Source organism: Podarcis erhardii (assembly GCF_964252035.2).
Source record: "Podarcis erhardii genome assembly, chromosome: 16".
Taxonomy (NCBI): Eukaryota; Metazoa; Chordata; class Lepidosauria; order Squamata; family Lacertidae; genus Podarcis; species Podarcis erhardii.
The window spans coordinates 35,483,849-35,505,050 of record NC_138514.1 but is presented as its reverse complement, the minus strand read 5'-3'; the positions used below and the strand labels follow the sequence as shown (position 1 = coordinate 35,505,050).

At 47.3% G+C, this 21,202-nt stretch overlaps 1 protein-coding gene and 1 pseudogene across 2 annotated transcripts in view; one reads left to right on the top strand and one right to left on the bottom strand.

Annotated features, from left to right (window-relative positions):
* LOC309331766 (LHFPL tetraspan subfamily member 7 protein-like) overlaps positions 1–21,202 on the bottom strand; it is an 86,389-nt gene that overhangs the window by 4,640 nt on the left and 60,547 nt on the right. The gene's annotated exons all lie outside the window — the stretch shown is intronic.
* Positions 17,371–20,867, top strand: LOC309331671 (sodium/potassium-transporting ATPase subunit alpha-2 pseudogene; annotated as a pseudogene). Its single transcript has one exon. The product of its transcript is annotated as a sodium/potassium-transporting ATPase subunit alpha-2 pseudogene (transcript).

Here is a 21,202-nt window from a genome sequence, read left to right as displayed (position 1 = left end):
ATGTGGAGAAGTTGCAACATTAAGAGGCAATGTGATGGAAGTTTATAAAATGATTCCTGGCATGAAGGAAGTGGACAGAGGAAAACTTTTCTCCCTCTGTCGTAACACTGGGAGTCGTGGGCATCCAGCGAAGCTGGACATTCAGGAGAGATAGAAGGAAGAACTTCTTCCCGCAGCACAGAGTTAAACTATGGAACTCTCTCCCACCAGACGCAGTGACAGCCACCAAGCTGTATGGCTTTGAAAGAGGATTAGGTAAACTCATTGATCAGGCTACCAGTCGTGATGGCTATGCTCTCCTTTCGTTGTCAGGGGCAGTATATGCTTGTGGGCTTCCCTTTGGGTTCCTGGTTGTCCCCTGTAGGAACAGGATGCTGAGCCAAATCCCCAGGCCTGATCCAGCAGCCAGGCTCTTCTTTTACATTCTGAGTAGCCAGGAGCGGCAGAAGTGGAAGAATGAAGGTCACAGGCAAGGATGCGGCAGGTGAGGGGCAATCCGATAAATGGCGGTGCGCTCCTTTCCCAGACACCTCTCACCCTCCGCCAAGACATCCCTCTGACCCCGCAAAAGTTAACGGCTCACCTTGGTTAGGGCAGTTTTGCGACCTCCCGCAGTCGCCCGGCTCAGGCCATTCATTATTTTGCTGCACTGCACTCCATACTCCTTCCTGCCCTGACACCAGTAACCCATTAAGAATCCCTCACTCAGAGTCCTTCGCCAGAAAAGTCATTGTCAGCTAGCGAGATGGTTTATGGCCGAGACCACAAGCATCAATTTAACAGAAGGTCACCTTTTATTTCTGCTTTCTAATCTGCCTGGCTTCCAGGGAGCGGGGGGTTTCGCTTCCCCGGGGCTGTGGTTTACAGGCTTGTGTTACCTGCGCTCTACAGTAGCGGATGCTCTCCGCTATATAAAACCTTTTTCTGGAGGATTTACAACCTGCCCGTAAAACACCCATTTCCCTCCCGCAGCTGAAATCCAGAAAGGAAGACCTGCAGGGATGCTCTGACTTCTCCTCAACCAGGAGAAGGGTCACTTCCTGCCCTACTTCATCCAGATCTTCCCACCCCCCTCGTACCCTGGCCTGGAGACAGAAAAAGCCCACATGGACACACTTTGCAAGATATCAGCAAACGCTGCACCCAGTAGAATTAATCTGAGCCTGGAAAAGAACAGAGAGCTGGAAGAGGAAGTGGGGAAGAGTGGCACTCTGTCAACGTCCTCGCTCAACTCTTATGTACTATTCAAGGGTGGAAAAGGCTTAAATAATGACAAATAGGACAATGGGTGTGCGTGTGTGGCATTTAGGGTCAGACTAGGATGTGGGTGGCGCTGTGGGATAAACCACAGAGCCTAGGACTTGCCGATCAGAAGGTCGGTGGTTCGAATCCCCGCAACGGGGTGAGCTCCCGTTGCTCGGTCCCTGCTCCTGCCAACCTAGCAGTTTGAAAGCACGTCAAAGTGCAAGTAGATATATAGGTACCACTCCACCGGGAAGGTAAACGGCGTTTCCGTGCGCTGCTCTGGTTCGCCAGAAGCGGCTTGGTCATGCTGGCCACATGACCCAGAAGCTGTACGCCGGCTCCCTCGGCCAGTAAAGCGAGATGAGCGCTGCAACCCCAGAGTCGGCCACGACTGAACCTAATGGTCAGGGGTCCCTTTACCTTTACCTTTTAGGACATGGGAGACCAGGGTTCAAATCTCCCACCTGGCCACAAAGCTCACTGGGCAAACTTGGGAGCGACTCTCTCAGCCTAGCCTACCTCGTAGGGTCGTTGGGAGGATGAAATGGAGAGGAGGGCTGCAGATGCCACCTTGAGTTCCTTGGAGGAAAGTGGGATATAAATACAGGATGTCTCCAGCTACATTCTACTCAGACCCATTGAAAGAAACGAACCCACCATCATTAACACCCCAAAGGGCCTATTAAGTCCAGCACTCAGATGGATGCCTCCAGGAAGTCACAGTCCTCTTCCCTTCATGACCCCCAGCGACTGGTATGCAGAGGCATCCTTATATGACACAGAAAGTGTCAGGAGTTCAGCCTACACTTGAGTAGGACTCTGGCAGAGACACATGCCCGACTGGCATGTTCCCTCCCTCCTGGTCGATCGTTCGGGAGCTTCAAAAGCTTTCTTCAGCCCAAACATCACAGCAACTGATGCCAACCGACACCGGCACATTTAGGGATCCGCAGAGTCTTTGCGCAGTTGCATAACAGACCTCAGCAACTCAGCATTTTGGCTAATCTACTCGATTTACATATAAACACACACGGAGCACTGCAAAGTGGCTCCCTCTCTCTCTAGCATCAGACAGCAAAAAGAAAGAAAAACAAAGGACAATAGTCCCACTTCATGGAACACAGTAACACAAACATTCTGTCTCCATCACTTCCCACTCTGTGGAGTCAAAACATACACCATCATGTGATAGACAACAACCCCATGACTGCAATCATAGATCAGGAATTCTAACAGAAAGTAGCCCACAGCCATCGTGGGTGGCTAGAAGCCTTCGGGAGCCTTATCCTAGTCCCATCTTAAACCCATCTAATTCCATTATTTCAACTATGGGCTGTGTAAAGTCAGAAGAGGTGTTTAAGAACTGGGAGAATGAGATCCACAGGGGCAAACCCATTAAGCCAGCAGCTGCAGTTTTTTGTACAGGAAGTCTCCAGAGGCAGCCCCAAGCATGACACACACAGCAGCAGTGTAACCCAGAAGCTAGCAGGCTGTGTGATTAAAAAGAAACAGCTGCAATTCACCCTAAAGTTTCTAGATGGCAGCACCACCCAGGTCTCAGCAGTCTCAATGTTCAGGAACCGGCATCGGTCCCTCATTCTGTTCCTTAAGTATCTCCACCAACAAAGCATGAACTATTTATTTTTATTGACATTGAGAGAGGTTAGGGGGGTCCAGGGCTTGGTCGTATGACAAAAGCGTGTTTACATCTCCCTACATGTAAACGTTTACATCTCCCTACATGTAAACAAACTGTGAAAAAGACTCTATGAATTGAAAATGGAGACGCTGTGTGCTTTCCCCCGTTTACTGGTAACACAAGAAAATCTTTTAATAAAAAATGTAATAAAAAAGTGTGAACTATAAAAGGGACAGCCTTCTCCCCTTCTAAGTGGCTGGTGGGGGGAACTAGAGTGTAAAAATTTGTCCTGCACTTCTAACAAGATTTGGGGCAGACCACTATGGCGTCCCCATGAGCAAGGAGGCAAAGTTTTAGCTTAGGAATATCGAAAGCAACATGATGGCCAGAAACAATTACAGAATAGAAAACTTTATGGAATAATGCAAAACATCAAAACTATCAAACTGAAGTCTCTGAAAGTCCTTGAATAAGTCATGGTGCCAGACTTTGCCCGGTGGAGATCAAGCTTCAAAGCTTTGTATAATCGGCAAATGTCCAATTCTGATGTCCAACTCTGAACTCTGCTGAACAGTGTTTCCGGGTAACAACTACAGTGGTACCTTGGGTTACATACACTTCAGGTTACATACACTTCAGGTTACAGACTCCGCTAACCCAGAAATACGGTAATTCGTTCCGGAGGTGTGTTCTTAACCTGAAGCACCACTTTAGCTAATAGGGCCTCCTGCTGCCGCCACGCCGCCAGAGGACAATTTCTGTTCTCATCCTGAAGCAAAGTTCTTAACCCAAGGTACTATTTCTGGGTTAGCGGAGTCTGTAACCTGAAGCGTATGCAACCTGAAGCGTATGTAACCTGAGGTACCCCTGTTGAAAGATGTGCAATTTCTTCATTAACCAATCTTCTTTCGAATTGATATAATATACCTGAGAATGAAAAATACTCTGGAACAGTGCTCATGCGATTATGTAGTCACCAAGGTCCAGACAAAGAAGGGTGGAGGGGCAAGTCTGGTACCAGGGCCTGAATACACCCCCCCTCCCCGAAGATGGCAAAGTTGCTACTTCTTCCTTGGAGGCTTTTAAGCAGAGGTTGGATGGCCCTCAGTCACGGATGCTTTAGCTGAGATTCCTGCATTGCGGGGGGTTGGTCTAGATGACCCCTGGGTTCTCTTCCAACTCTACGATTCAATGATTCTATGATGTTCGCCAAGCACAGCAGAGGCGACGCCATGCTCCCTGTTGCCAAGAGTGCACCCAAGGCGATCGGATGCAGCAGGAGGGGACTCTCGGTTTCCGCGTTCTCCCTCTTCCAGGTTAAAGGGGCCAACCAAGGCTGGCATGCCACAAAGCTAAAGAGCCAGAACTGATTATTAGATGGCCCTGTGGGGAAGCAAAGCTGTTGAGGAGCCGGGACTGGTAGCCATGGTTGAAATGAGGTCAAAGAACTTTCTTTATGTATGCAACAACAGCAGCAAGAATACTCATCGCGAAGTATTGGAAGACACAAGATTTACCCACCCGGGAAGAATGGCAGATGAAGTTGATGGACTATATGGAAGTGGCGGAAATGACTGGCAGAATCCGAGACCAAGGAGAAGAGTTGGTGGAAGAAGATTGGAAAAAATTTAAAGATTATTTACAGAAATATTGTAAAATTAATGAGCTATAGAAAAATGGTGGAATGAAGTTATATGGCTTTGGCAGAAATGTTATAAGGAACTAGGTATAGATAGACTGTTAATGTATTAAAGGGAAAAAATAAGGTTAGAATATGTTAAGATTAATTATAGGACAGAAAACAGATGAAGATGGAAAGGAATTGCTGAAACAGTTAATTGAAGTGGAATACAAAAAGGAAGGCGTGAGGAAGTCAATGAAACAAGTGAATGAAAGTTAAGATTGAAAATATTGGAAGCGTTTTTGTTTTGTTTTGTTAATTCAATGTTTCATGTAGTGTTTTTGTTTTTTATTATATTGTCATGTTTAATTCTTTTTGTAATCTTTAAACTCTTAATAAATATTATTTTTAAAAAAGAAAAAGAAATGAGGTCAAAGCAGGTGGGATAGACTCCAGCAGTACCTACAATCCCAAACTCCAAAGGCTTGGCAGGCACCGGACAACCTCCCCAGTCTCACTGTTGCCGGCAGCTGCCCACAAGGCCAGGTGTTGGGGTAGAGCTGTTTTCCTCTTTCTCGCCCTCTCTCCAGCAAGGAGCAGTTATTTTTGGCTCAGTTTAGGTTGCAACAACTGGCAAAATCCCAGCGTTCTTCGAAAACCATCTTGATGCATTTGCATCAGGACGGAAGAGTCTGTCCTTTAGCTCCTCTCTCTCCTTTCCTGGGGGGTTCTCTGCTTAAAAAAAAGCAGCTGTTAGCAGAACCAATAGGACAGGCGTGGCCAAAGAGGCAGGCAATGCTTTCCTTGGTCACCTCGGAGCCTCTACGATGGCTCCATTCCCTCCGGAAAAAAACTATTCCTTGTCCACCACACACAACATTTGTTGCAGGGGATTCCCCCACCCCCCACACCCTGATCTTAAATTCAATTTGCCACATTTCCAGATCAGTTTGCATTGTGGGGGAGGGACTCCATGAAAATCCAGCAGCATTTTAGTGCAAATTTTCCCTAACAGACACATTCCTGAGAGGCATTTTGCCGAATATAAACTTTCCCCCCTAATATAATTTGTTTGCAGCCTCCGCTAATAATTGCTTTTATACACACACTCCCACCCCCTAATATATTTACTCTTGCACCCATAACTTGGTTGGAGAACTGCAAGTTTTTGAAAGATGGCTCTACGCTTCAGTTCATGTATTGTTAGGGAGAGGGTGGATTAGGCAGGTTCAACTTTAAATGCAAACTGGATCAGAACGCCTCCTCCAATCCTAGTCTGAAAGTGGGCACAGAACAGCACTTTGTTTGGATAGCTATCATATAACTTCTTTGAAAGGAAGGGAGTGATATAAATTTGGAATAATAATAATATTTTACAATTATTATTATTATTATTGGGATGTGGGTGGCACTGCAGTCTAAACCGCAGAGCCTAGGGCTTGCTGATCAGAAGGTTGGTGGTTCAAATCCCCGTGACGGGGTGAGCTCCCGTTGCTCGGTCCCTGCTCCTGCCAACCTAGCAGTTCAAAAGCACGTCAAAGTGCAAGTAGATAAATAGGTACTGCTCTGGCGGGAAGGTAAACGGCATTTCCGTGCACAGCTCTGGTTTCCAGAAGTGGCTTAGTCCTGCTGGCCACATGACCCTGAAGCTGTCTGCGGACAAACGCCAGCTCCTTCGGCCTATAGAGCGAGATGAGCACACAACCCCAGAGTCGTCTGCGACTGCACCTAACAGTCAGGGATACCATTATTATTATTATTATTATTTTTTATTATTATTATTATTATTATTATTATTATTATTATTATTATTATTATCATCATCATCTAGCAGGGAATGCCCAGCACTGCCTGGGAATTTTTAGAAACCATAAATATATTTTGATTTATAAAGGGATTGTGTAATTTGGACCTGTCACACACAAAAAACTGGGTGAAGTCACAGCAAAGTCAAGAGTTGTGGTCCATTATCTTGCTTCAAAATGGCACCCGGCGTCCAAATATCAACAAAGATGGCAGCACCATCTCAAGAGGCATCCAAACGCACAGAGAGCAAATGGAGAAAGCATTTCCCAAAACATATAGTAGATTGCATTGCTACCCTATGATGCTATAATAACTATAAACATGTCCTTAAAACAATAGTACTTAATGTGTCCAAGCAGCTAAGCTCCTAACTAAAATTCAGAGAGTTTTGCTTATTATTTATATCTGGGACACAGGGGTGTGCGTGTGTTTCTAATAGTAAGAGACCCAAACATCAGCTTTCCCCCGCCTCCATTTCAGGCTGCTAATAAAGACTCTTATGTGGAGGTCAAAAACAGAGCTTCCCATTCATCAGACCCGCTCCCAAGTCCTGTCACCATTCAGAAGACCATGGTTCCCCCGCCCTCAGCCATTTGTAGCCCCATTCCAGCCATACGGCAGACCACAAAACCAAAGATTTAAGAGTGTGCAACCCTTATTTCCAAATGTTATTTGCATTGGGGAAGGGGGGGGCGAGTCGGAAAAGCTTCTGGGCAGGCAGCTTTTGGTTAGCGGAGGGTGAGCTGTCTCCAATTCCGTTTATTATTTTAAAGACTTACCTTTTATTTATCACGTAAAACTCAAGGTGGTTCACAATATACATGGAGCCATCAAAAGCAATAAGCAACAATGGCTAAAACACCCAGAGAGTCGTATATATAGCCTTGCCTCTGCTGTGGCCTTTAGCAAACAACAGATCTCTCTGCCCAGCCGAATCTGTGCTTGGCCAAACCTGGGTAGCTTTAAAAGAGGATTAGACAAATTTCATGGAGGTATCTCAATGGCTACTAGCCCCGAGGGCTCATTTCTTCCCCCATGGCTGGAGACGGTGTGCCTCTAAATAGCGGTTGCTGGGAATCACAAGTTGTGAAAGTTTCTGCTGTGCTTTCTACGATACGATAATCTTTATTGTCATTGTCCCATACAGAACAACGAAATTGAAAAATCCACATAAGACATCCAAAACCCAACAAGCATGCTATCCCAGCTATCCCAACCTGGTTAGCCCCCTAAAAACTCTGATACCCCATTTTAAAATACAATATACTCCCATACAAACTCCTTACAATGCGTTTAAAACCAAAATCGCATTTGGGTAGAAACTGTTTCTCAGGCAGCTAGTCCTAGTCTTAATAACCCTGTACCTTCTTCCAGAAGGCAGAAGCTGAAAGAGATCGTTTCCGGGGTGTGCACTATCCTGCGCTATCTCTGCAGCTTTCTTATGGCACCTGGAAGCGTGGCTTTGATCCAAGGTGGGAAGAGTGCACCCAATTATTCTCTCCGCAGTCTTTACAACCCTGGACAGCATTGTTTTTCCCCTGACCATGCAGCTCCCAAACCACACACAGAGACCGTAAGTTAATACACTCTCAACAGTACAATGGTAAAATGCCATCAACAGGTCTTTTGAGAGATTGTTTTTCCGGAGGATTCTCAGCTTGCGGGCTGCCCAGTGGGGGATGTGGCTGGTCCCTGGGAGAACAGGATACTGAGCTAGACTGGTTGTTGGCCTGAACCAAATTGGAGGCTTGTGGGGGAGAAGGAGCGAAAGACTAGCACTCTGTTACACCCCCACCAGGAATAAGTTGGAGTTCTTGTTATTAAATATACCGAGAAAAAAGCACACCAAGGACTCTGGCCAATATAAGTTTCAGTAGTGGGAGGGGTTCCTACTCGCAAATCAATAGTCAACTGTAACAAAAACTAATCCATTCAAAAGTATGTATTCTGACAAGGATTACAAACTCAAATAGAGATTACAAACTCAAACAGAGATTACAAACTCAAACTCATAAGGATATGTATGACACAATCATTTGATACAGAATTAGAGATAAGAGTTTGAGATACACACTGATCTACCCACACTTAGTTGTTATCTCTGAGAAACGTAGAAAATAACAGGATCTATTTATACAAATTCTTCAACCTTCCCCTTAACAATTAGCTGATGAAGGTGAATACTTTGAAACAGGGCCCTGTCCTGGTTTCTGACCCATAATTGACTTCTGACTTCTGCTCAGTGATTGAAACTAAGACCTTCACGTCAAATCTGACTATGGACTAACATGAACTTATCTCTACTCATAAACTCTTATCTCTAATTCTGTAACGGATTCCAACTCAGCGGAGATCAAGTGACAATAAAAGGCCCGGTAGGGTTCCGCCTGGTTCTATAAAAGCTGCCTAGCTCCTGAGTCTGAATAGTTGCTGGGAATCTCAGGTAGCAAGAGTGCTGCTGTGCTCAGAGTCTGCTTACGGGTTTCCCAATGGGGCTTCTGGTTGGTGAACACGGCACTGGTCTAAACAGGCCTTCGGCCTGATCCATTCCCACCAGGACCTGGCAACCCCTGCTCTAAATGCATGTAGTATTCCTTGCTATGAAGCCAAGGTCCTGGGTTCAAAACTTGCTTGTGCCAAGGCTGTGTAAAACCTTCACGGAACTACAATCTTGCTGGCTCCGTTGCTCAGGCCCACCCCCCTTGTGATATATGACGTTGGCCTTTTACCAAGTGAAGTCTCGCCCATCACCAAGCCTCTTGTTTTGAATTGTTCCGAGAGAGGGTCAACCGCCTCCCACCCGAGGGGGAGGATTTGATGAGTTCAGCAAGATGGGTTCATACATCTTCTCAACAGCGGGCCGGGGGTTGGGGGCAGGTGGGGAGAATCAGTCACTTTTATTAAGATGCTTTTCTTCCACCAAGCCAATTTGCCCTTTTAACATCGTTTGCATTACTTGATGGATGAACTTAAGGCAGAGTGCCTTCAACTAAAACGAGGAGAATCTTGGCAAACATGGCTATATAGGACTATAACAAATAAGGACGAAGCAAGAACCCTGCTGAATCAGACCCAAGCTCTATCTAGTCCAGGAACAGGGATCATGTGGCCCTCCTGATATGCTTGGACTACACTTCCCATGAGCCAGCGTTGCCGAATGTCAGGGATGATGGGAGTTGTAGTCCACCAGGGCCACCGGTTCCCCATCCCCGAGCTAATCCACCATCCAGCTTTCTACAGAAGCCAATCTGATCCTACTGGGAAGCCCACAAACAGAGCGCTCCTCCTATGGCCCCTGGAAGGTTCTGCACAAGTCAATGTGGCCCTTGGTGGTTCCACAGGCCTGCCTTAAAGGGCGATCAGGTTATCTCTTAGTATCTTCACCTTCAAACAGCCAGGAACTGATTCTTTTTCCATCACCGAAGGAGAAATATTTACGGCAGGATGCCACAGAAGGCTGGGAGCCTCAACCATTTCTTTATTTACACACACACACACAGCAATCTCTGACGGGAACAAAATTTCAATTAATCACCACCTTATCTCTGAAAGAAGAAGTTGATTTCAAGGACAGAGTTATTATTCGCTTTGTTTTATAGAATGCGCCAGTCATGGATCTCCAGGCAGGAAACATTTATCCTTTTTCTTTTTCTTTTTGCCAAAGACTCGTTCAAAGGTGAGCCGGGAGATCTTTAATGAAAAAGCATTAAATGGGTTCTCAAACACACGTTAGTTAGATCAGCAACAGAAGACTATTGTTCTTTCAAGCTCACATTTCCAAGAAAGATTTTTCTAACAGTCCTTAGCAAGATAACGCCTTCGCATCTGCTTGGCTTATTATTCTGCTGATTTTGGCTTTTGAATGCCTCTAAGCAGATGATAAAAATCCTCTGTTGTTCTTTAAAGAAATCCTTACCGCTCCCGTACATTGTTTGAATGACAAGGAGTCTGTGGTATTTCTAAGAAATAATGGAATCTGGTTAAGAAAATGTTTCCTAATTCAACCGCACCATCATCTAAATTTCTGTGCTTGTTGGCAGCTACATTCTACTCAAGAGAAGACTCAATGAAATTAAGGTGCCTATGACTGTAATGTATGCTAATTTCAAGAGGCCTACTCTAAGTATAGATCCAAACCCTGTGCTGGCTTGCTATGACTGCCAAGGCTCAATTCAATGGGGTCGTGATTAGTGATGTTAAATTCTTGAAAATATTCTCACCTCACATCACTAGTCATGACAACTTGAAGGTAAAGGGACTCCTGACCATTAGGTCCAGTCGTGGCTGACTCGGGGGTTGCGGCGCTCATCTCGCTTTATTGGCCGAGGGAGCCGGCATACAGTTTCCAGGTCATGTGGCCAGCAGGACTAAGCCGCTTCTGGCGAACCAGAGCAGCACACGGAAACGCTGTTTACCTTCCCGCAGGAGTGGTACCTATTTATCTACTTGCACTTTGACGTGCTTTCTTTTCTTTTTTTAAAAAAAGATATTTATTCAAAATTTCAAAAAATACAAGAAAATACAACAACAAAACAGAAAAAACAGAAAAAGAATAAAAAAATAGATAACAAAGAAAAATACAAATCCAAATTACATCCTTTCATTTACTTATTTCTTGGACCTCCTCACACCTCCCTTTTTGTATTCTATCTTAATTCATTATTTCAGCAAATTCTTCCCATACTTCACAATTTTTATTTAAATAATTTGTCTTAACAATCTGTCTCTCCCCCCCCCCCGTTAACTCAACATATCCTTTCCAACTTTTACTATATTCTGTTATTCAATTTATCGTTGATTTCATTAACCTTACCTTAAAAACCATTAAAATTTCAAAATTTAAACCATATTTATGCATACCTCCTTCAAACCTTTCTACTAAAGCCAATTAATTCCTTTCCAACATATTCTGATATTTCATTAGTATCGCACTAATTCCATATCTCTTCTAATTTAATCCAACGTCCCTTCTTCCTGGTTTCGGGTTATGTCAGTCCTTTCTAACCATTACATCCTGTCCATCAATCTGGTGTTCTAATGTCCGAGGCTCTCGGGTCTCTTCCATGCCCCCTCTGCAGGTTTTCTTGTTCCTGTTTATACTTGCACCCTTCCCTGTCCCTTGTTGGTTTCTTTCGTAGTTTCTTCCCTCGCTCCTTGAGGAGAGGGTCTCCGGGGAATTCCAAGCGGTAATAATCTTTATTTTCTTTCATCAAATTAGCCCATTCCCCACAATCCCCCTCCCCTATTTTAATTTTGTAATCCAAAAAGTAGTTATTCCAAAAATAGTTGTCAACTTGTTTCACAGTCCCACCAGAGCTAAGAGCTTCCTTAACTCCAGACACTTCCAGACACACTCCAAATTCAATCTTCCAATGTTGCGGCTTTTGGTCATGCAGGACTTTGGATCTCTCCCTTTGTATCTTTTGAGGTGCAATCGTGACCTCTTCCATCTTCATCTGCCCTTGGACTTGCCTTATCAAGTCAGTTTCCTGAGTTAATTGTTGTAGAATTTCTTTGTCTTTGTTTCCTGTTAGTTCATATTTACTAGCTACAGCAGTCATGAAGTCCAACTTTTCATTCATCAAGTTCATTTTCTCATGCAACTGCTGCAGCATAGCAATTGTTTTGCCAAGGGCAGATGTTAGAACTTCCTCCCTGCACATTTCTGTTCAAGGTCATATAGCTGGTCCCATGGTCAAATTCTCACAGCTATAAAGTTTCCCTGTAAACTGCAGCAACAAACTGACAAGCTCCCTCTAGGGGACACAGTTTCTAACGTCCATCTTTAAAAAGTATCCAACAAAGGGAAATTTACTTTCGATTTTCAAATACTTTGTTTCCTTAAAATACAAAAATGCAGAAAGCAGCGTTGAAGTTAATTTGTTTCTCTTTTTTAACTATCTGTCAAAAGTGTTCCGTTTTCAATCAATGGACATCTCCAGCAATTTCTGTCCTGACGCCCCGTCCCCAGGTTTGGGACGATGGAAACTTATATTCCTTTACTCTCTCTCTCTGCAGGATTAGACGGTCAAAGTTTTTCCCCCCTTTTCTCCTGCTGTCAAGGGGGTTTTGTTGGTTATAAATGCAGGAAATTTCAATCTTTGGATCAATTTTCCAGGCTATTTAGCTTGCAAAATCTTTACTTCAGTCTATTTACAAAAAGCGGGAGGTGGACTTCCTGTTTAGACCTTCCCGCTTCGTTGCCTAATTCAAAATTTCATAAGTTTCTTAATCAAATCTTCCATTTTTATTCACGGATACTTGTTTTAGAGTCCAATTGTCATCAGGAAAATGTCAGCACTCTCCGGCGATGGCTGTGTGGCTTCCCTCCGTGAAAGTAGCAATCGGTTTGCAGCACCGCGCTGCTCACCCCACTCCGCTCCGGAGCCCCAAAGAGGGGTTTCCCCGCGAGTGGGGGAGGCGCTCTTGGTGCTCTGCCGAACCCCACGTTCCCAGGCTTCTCCACCTGGGATTTCTAGCGGGTCCCCACCTTCGCCGCGGTGGGAAGACCCAGTTTCCACAGAGCCCGTTCCTCCGGTCGGAGGAACTCTGCCATTCGCCGATGGCGCTAACCCGGAAGTCACACTTTGACGTGCTTTCGAACGGCTAGGTGGGCAGGAGCAGGGACTGAGCAACGGGAGCTCACCCCGTCGCAGGGATTCGAACCACCGACCTTCTGATTGGCAAGTCCTAGGCTCCACAGCACCACCCACATCTTACAACTCCATAAAACTGCAATGGGATGCCTCTGAATGCCAGAAGCTAGCGAACTGGGGAGAGTTGCTGTCATTCAGGTTCTACTTTGGGGCTTCCCATTGGGACGTCTACTTGGCCACTGTGAGGACCTGTTGCTGCAGTAGGTGTGCCCCCTATGGCCTGATCCAGAAGCAACCTGCAATTCCATTTTCATCTGGGCTTCAGCAGTTTCTAACACTGCCCCAAATTTACAAGCTGGGACACATGCAGAGGAGGGGAACCAAGATGATAAAGGGTCTGGAAACTAAGTCTTGAGGGAGCTGGGCACATTGAGCCTGCAAAAGAGGAGAGTGAGCAGAGAGGTATGTTAAGTTATCTTCCAATATCTAAAGCGCTGTCACATGGAAGATGGAGCAAGCTTGTTTTCTCCTGCTCCAGAAGGCAGGACCTAAACCGAAGGCTTCAAGTTACAAGGAAGGAGATTCCGACTAAACGTTAGGAAGAACCTTCTGACAGTAAGAGCTGTTCTACAGTGAAACAGACTCCCTCGGGAGCTGGCGGACTCTCCTTCCTTAGTGGTTTTTAAGCAGAGGTTGGATGGCCATCTGTCATAGATGCTTTAGTTGAGATTCCTGCATTGCAGGAGATAAAGCTACATTATTCTAGAGGTCCCTTCAAAATCTCTGATTCTAAGATTCCAAGTCAAGGGAGCTGCGTGAAAAGCCTTCATTCAACACCACGGACAGCTCCTGGATTGTCTAGAATAGACAGAAGGAGACTATGGTGCTTAAGCAAACATTTGAAGGTGATTTCCAACTCTCCAAACAAGGGAAGTGAGGGGGAGTTTGTGGGACGCTTGAAAAATGAGGGTTAGCCACTAAAAATAGCATTCCTCAAGCGAGTTCCTGACCCTATTAATTGCCAACCGATTTTCCCTCTCCTTTGGGGAAAACAGATAAACATAAGTTTGTTTTTCTGGGTGGGTTATGCCTTTCATCTCTATGCTTATAGAATCTTGTTTCTCCACACCCACCCACCCCTTGAAAGGTTCACCAACTGAACAAGAGAGCTGTGCGACAGGGGTAGGGAACATTCTGTGAGCACATGGGCCCCATTGTACCAGCGGCAACCTTCTGGAGGCTGAATGACCATTGTTGTGCAAAGCATTGGAAGACACAAGATCTACCCACCTTGGAAGAATGGCAGATGCAAGTAATGGACTACATGGAAATGGCGGAAATGACTGGCAGAATCCGGGACCAGGGAGAAGAGTTTGTGGAAGAAGATTGGAGGAAATTTAAAATCTATTTACAGAAACATTGTAAAATTTTTGACACTGTTGATGACACTGAAATGAAATGAAGGGGTTCTGGTAATAAGGGTAAATTAGGTAAGAATGGAATGATGTTAGAAGAAAGTTCGAAGTTAATGAACTTGCTGAACTAATTCTTAAGTGGAATACAAAAAAGGGAGACGGGAGGAAGTCAGGAAAATAAGTTAATCAAAGAGGAGAGGGAAAAAAGAGGGATTTTTGTTTTTTCTTTGTTTTTTGTTTTTTTCTTTTGTTTTTATGTTAATTGTGAGAATTTTTGTATTTTTGTGTTTTTGTGTTTATGTATTCTCTTTTGTGTTTTGTTATTGTTTGCTTTATAATCTTTCTTATTGTTAAAACTTAATAAAATATCATTAAAAAAATGAATGACCATTGTTGTTTGTTTTTTTAACTTTTATTTTGCTTTAAACAGGTACATATAAATATAGACAACCAAAATTACAAAGGAAAATTCCTTAATAGTAATGGAAAAAAAAACTACAAAAACTACAAAAAAATATCAAAGTACATGACACAGAACATAAGCAACTATGGAAAAGAAAAAAGAAAAGAAAAAAGAAAAATAGAAAGAAGAAAAAAAAAAGAAAAAGAAAAAGGAAGATGAGCCAAAGCAGGAAGGCTCATCTATTGTACACTTCCATCAAGCTCACAACATATCATTATTCTTATCAATTCTCTCTATCTGCATTCCAAAGGAATCCCTCATCTTGGTATCAGGGAACATTTCCCTATGCGGCATCATTCTAAGCATAACCAGGTCTTTCTTGCTGAGCCCTTGTCCCCTAAATAATTATTTAAACATTCCCATTCTTCTTTCGCCAATTTTTAAGGTTTATCTCTTATTGCATCTGTCAGCTTTGCAAGCTCCAAGTACTCTGAATGACCATTGTGGGCAGGGCCCAATTTCTACCTTTGCATGCAAAAGATGGCAGTTCACACACACACACACACACACACACACACACAGAGCTTCCATCCAGCCAAGCATGAGGCATGTGCTGCCGTTCAATGACACATTTCCATCCAGGAAAAAGCACTCCATTGAGGGTGCAGAATGTGGCCTGAGGAGAACCCAGAGGGCCAGGCAGAGAGATCTGGAGGGCAGCATCTGGAACCTGTGTCTGAGCAGGGCCACCTCTCTTCTGAGCTTGTGAGGGAGCTGTTGGAACAGGCTAAGGGACTTATAACCTCACTGCCAGCCTGGTCTAATCCTGACTCAAGCTTTGAAGTTCCCTGGGTGACTATGAGCCAGACACAGCCCGAACTACCTTTCAGGGCTGTTGTGAGGACGAAATGGCAAAGGGGAAAACCATGTATGACACTCTGAGCTCCTAGGAGGAGAGGTAAATGGAATGAGAACAATGGATAATAATGCCACCCCCCAAAAAATTTTTTTTTATTGTTTTCACTTATTTATACCAGAAGCAACCATCTATCAAAAGGGTGCGTGTGTGTTGAAAACTGATTACTATTTGAGAGCCAAAAACAGACCAGATCTTTGGAGCTGTGAACCCTTAAACAGCAACATGCAGGTCCTATTTGCCACCAAATCCTTTTTCAAAACACCCTTCCCAATATAATTTTCTGGCATCATTTCCTGGGGAGACAGAAGTTTGAAACATTAAAAAGGAGGAAAGTGGTGTTTTTTTTAAAGACAAAAGCTGGAAGAGGTCTTATTTTGGACAGGAGAGGCGCGTCCCCCTCTGTGGCTTTTCTTCTTCTGTGGTTGCTATGGCACTACGGCACATTTTTTCACACGGCAAGAGAAAGCCCAGCGGCGACCAAACAATAAGCGCTTGGCTCTGCAGGACGGGGTGTCCGTCTCGGCTCTTGACCCGCCTGACACTCTCATTCACCGGCCCCAACGTTCGCTGCATCCCCAAATAGCCTGGCAGCAGAGGGAAGGAGAGGTGGGAGAGAGAAGGGTTGGTGCATCACATATCACAACGCGAAGGCAGAATTTTAATTGCGCCGGGAAGGGATGCGTGGCCAGGGTGACAGGGAGATTATTTAGGGGTCCTGGCGCTGTCAGGGAATGAATGCTTCATTCTTTGGGGGCTGTTCGCTTCGAAGAGGGAAGAAACAAAATAAGGGGGCTTTGTGGGGTTTTTTTTAAGGGAAAGACAATCAAAGGGACGACGTGGGAGAGTCTCCCACGCCGAGACGTTGATTTCTGAAGCATAACTGGTTGCTTATGGGTTCAGTAAAGGTGGTCAAGAATAGAAGCCCAAGAAGCATGTTACCAAGTCAGACCACTGGATCCACCTCGCTCAATACTGTATACTCTGGCCAGCAGCAGTTCTCTGGATTTCCCCCCAGCTGTGCCTAGAGACACAGGGATTCCACCAGGGACCTTCCGCATGCCAAGCAGGTGTTCTGCTGCTGAGCCCCTAAAAATAAAGCTTGTTTTCTCCTGTTCTTGGGGACGGGTAGGAACCAATGGCTTCAAGTTGCAAGAAGTAAGAGCCCTTTGACTGTGGAACAGACTCCTCCTTCAGGAGCTGATGGACACTCCTTCCTTGGAGGTTTTTAAGCAGAGGTTCTACAATTCTATGATCCCCCATGATTCTATTATTTCAGTCCTCGTGGTTTTGAGTGAAGGGCTGGTTTAAATAGGAACTTAGGAAACTGGCTTCTGCCAAGTTAGATCATCAATGTCCATTCAGCTCAGTACTGCCTACACTGGCTGGCAGCAGCTCTCCAGGGTTTCAGACAAGGGGTTTATCCCAGCCATGCCTGGAGATGCCACTGGGCATTGACACCATTTTTGTGGGCTGCGCCTTATAGCAGCAACAGATGGGGGAGATCCTGGGTTGCTATTAAACAACAGGACCTTCGCTTGTTGCCAGGGCAGTGTGACATCACCATCGACAGGGGTTGGTTCCCAGTTGCTAAGAGCTGGGATTTGCATGATGCAACAATGCCAGGGGAGTGGGTGTGTCCTTGGTCACAAGGGGCGGGGCCATGGCTGCTAGGACACAGAAGCTTTGTTGGTTGGTGGTTAGGGGGTGTGGCCTTGATTCTCCTTTTCTCCCTCTGTTGGAAAGGTGGGTAGGGCTGTTCCTTTAACGGGTGGCCTTTGGGCCAATCCTTCCTCTTGGCTGTGCTAGTGGAGGGGTGGAGCTTCTGAAAGGGGGTGTTCCTGGGGTTCCGGGTCCCCTCCTCCCCCCAACTTGCCCATTCCCCCTTCCTTCCTTTAACCCCCACCCCACCAAAGCAGTGCTGCACGATACCAAGAGTGGGAGCTTGAGAGACGGGTGAGAAGAGGAGTGTCATGGGGAAGCCAAAGGGCAAGAGTCATGAGAAACATACGCTGGACGACCTGAAAAAGGAAGTGGAACTTGAGGACCACAAGTTGACCCTGGAGGAAATCAGCAGAAAGTATGGGGTGGACCTCAACAAGGGTCTGACCAGCGCCCATGCCGCGGAGATCCTTGCTCGGGAGGGGCCAAACAGCTTGACGCCTCCCCCGACCACCCCGGAGTGGGTGAAGTTCTGCCGGCAGCTGTTTGGCGGCTTCTCCATGCTGCTGTGGCTGGGGTCCATTCTCTGCTTCTTGGCCTACGGCATCCAGGTCATGATGGAGCCCTATGTCCTCAAGGACAACCTCTACCTGGGAATCGTGCTGACGGCCGTGGTCATTGTGACGGGCTGCTTCTCCTACTACCAGGAGGCCAAGAGCTCCAAGATCATGGACTCCTTCAAGCACATGGTGCCCCAGCAGGCCCTCGTGATCCGCGATGGGGAAAAGATACAGATCTCCGTCGAGAATGTGGTGAGGGGGGACCTGGTGGAGATCAAAGGTGGAGACCGGATCCCCGCCGATTTGCGAATCATCTCCGCCAGCGGCTGCAAGGTGGACAACTCCTCCCTGACGGGCGAGTCGGAGCCCCAGAGCCGCTCCCCGGACTTCACCAACGACAACCCGCTGGAGACTCGCAACATCTGCTTCTTTTCCACCAACTGCGTGGAAGGCACGGCCCGTGGCATCGTCATCATGACGGGGGACCACACGGTGATGGGCCGCATTGCTTCCCTGGCTTCCGGCCTGGAGGAAGGCCCCACCCCCATCGCCAGGGAAATAGCCCATTTCATCCACATCATCACGGCCGTGGCCGTCTTCCTAGGTGTGTCCTTCTTTGCTCTTTCCATTGCCCTCGGCTACACCTGGCTGCATGCCGTCATCTTCCTGATCGGCATCATTGTGGCCAACGTGCCCGAAGGGCTGCTGGCCACAGTCACAGTGTGCCTCACCCTGACCGCCAAGCGCATGGCCCGCAAGAACTGCCTCGTGAAGAACCTGGAGGCCGTGGAGACGCTGGGCTCCACCTCCACCATCTGCTCGGACAAGACAGGCACCCTGACTCAGAACCGCATGACCGTCTCCCACATGTGGATGGACAACCAGATCCACGAAGCGGACACCACCGAGGAGCAGGCCGGGGCCATGTTAAACAAGCGCTCCCCAACATGGGCAGCCCTGGCTCGTATTGCGGGCCTGTGCAACAGAGCGGACTTCAAAGTGGGTCAGGAGGCAGTCCCCATCACCAAGAGGGAGACGACTGGGGATGCTTCCGAGTCCGCGCTCCTGAAATGCATAGAGTTGTCCGCTGGGCCCGTGGCAAAGATGCGAGAGAAGAATCCCAAAGTGGTGGAGATCCCCTTCAACTCCACAAACAAATACCAGCTGTCCATCCACGAAGCTGAAGACAAGCCCAAGGGCCACATCCTGGTAATGAAGGGAGCTCCCGAAAGGATCCTGGACTGCTGCTCCACCATTATGATCCAAGGGAAGGAGGTGAACATGGACAAGAAGATGCAAGCGGAGTTCCAGAAAGCCTATGATGAACTGGGCGGGCTGGGCGAGAGAGTGCTGGGCTTCTGTCACTCCTACCTCCCCGAGCGCCAGTTTCCCAGGAATTTCAAGTTTGACGCGGAGAAGGTCAACTTTCCCATCAAGCAGCTCTGCTTTGTGGGGCTCATCTCCATGATTGACCCACCCCGTGCCGCTGTGCCAGATGCCGTGGGCAAGTGCCGGAGTGCCGGCATCAAGGTGATCATGGTGACCGGAGACCACCCGATCACGGCCAAGGCCATCGCCAGGGGCGTGGGCATCATCTCCGAGACAAGCGAGACCGTGGAAGACATAGCCGCACGGCTCAACATCCCCGTCAGTGAAGTCAACCCGAGGGATGCAAAAGCCTGCGTCATCCATGGCACGAACCTCAAGGACATGACCTCTGCGGACCTGGACAACATCCTCAGGAACCACGCCGAGATCGTCTTCGCCCGGACCTCCCCGCAGCAGAAGCTGATCATTGTGGAAGGGTGCCAGAGGCAGGGGGCCATCGTGGCCGTGACGGGCGACGGGGTGAACGACTCGCCGGCCCTGAAGAAGGCCGACATTGGCATCGCCATGGGCATCGCCGGCTCCGACGTCTCCAAGCAGGCCGCAGACATGATCCTCCTTGACGACAACTTCGCCTCCATCGTGACGGGTGTGGAGGAAGGCCGCCTGATCTTCGACAACCTGAAGAAGTCGATCGCCTACACCCTGACCAGCAACATCCCCGAGATCTCCCCCTTCCTGCTGTTCATCCTCTTCAACATCCCTCTCCCTCTGGGGACCATCACCATCCTGTGCATCGACCTCGGCACGGACATGGTCCCGGCCATCTCCCTGGCCTACGAGGGCCCCGAGAGCGACATCATGAAGAGGAAGCCGCGGAACCCGAAGAAGGACAAGCTGGTGAACCAGCGGCTCATCAGCATGGCATATGGGCAGATTGGGATGATGCAGGCCCTGGCCGGCTTCTACTCCTACTTTGTGATCATGGCGGAGAACGGCTTCCTCCCTCTCACCTTGCTGGGCCTCCGCCTGGATTGGGACGACAAGACCAAGAACGACCTGGAAGACAGCTACGGGCAGGAGTGGACCTACACGCAGCGCAAGGTGGTGGAGTACACCTGCCACACCGCCTTCTTCATCAGCATCGTGGTGGTGCAGTGGGCCGACCTCATCATCTGCAAGACACGCAAGCTCTCCCTCTTCCAGCAGGGCATGCGCAACAGGGTCCTCATCTTCGGCCTCGTGGAAGAGACCACCTTGGCCGTCTTCCTGTCCTACTGCCCCGGGCTGGATGCGGCCCTGAGGATGTTCCCGCTGCGGGTCACCTGGTGGCTCTGCGCCTTGCCCTTCAGCGTGCTGATCTTCGTCTATGACGAGATCCGGAAGTACCTCATTCGTCGGTACCCAGGGGGTTGGGTAGAGAAGGAGACGTACTACTGAACAGGCTGCCCAGTGGGGTCTCCATGGGGCACGTCTCCCCAAGCACCCTTCACACAACTGCCATTGAGTGACACGACCCAGAGGACACTGGGTTTGCCACGCCTACTTTGCTGCTTTTGCAAAGACCTTGCAGGTCTTGTGTTGCTTCCTGGGGGGCAGGGAAGCCAAATTATTTATTTAAAAAGTGAAGGGTGCATCTTGACCTTTGATCAATAAATGCTTTTGGAAAAATAAACAAGCCAAACGTCTCTCCCCCCGCCTCTCTCTCTCTCTCTCTCTCTCTCACCCCCTCTGCTGTCTTTCCAGTTCTTTCTTTCTTTCTGATTGAGTTCATCAAAATGTTTATGCACACAATGAGTGCAAGAACAGTAACCCCCCAAATTTATTACAACCTGACAGCAGGAAAGGTCTACCATGTACAACGTTCCATTTCCTCGCTTGAGAACTGACATAGGAAGAGCCCCACTGGATCATCCCCAGCCACAGGAAATCCAGGATCTAGTCACCAGCAGTGGTAGACTGCCCTAGAACATGGAGGTTCAGCTTTTTAAAACTCACCCATCAACAGACCAT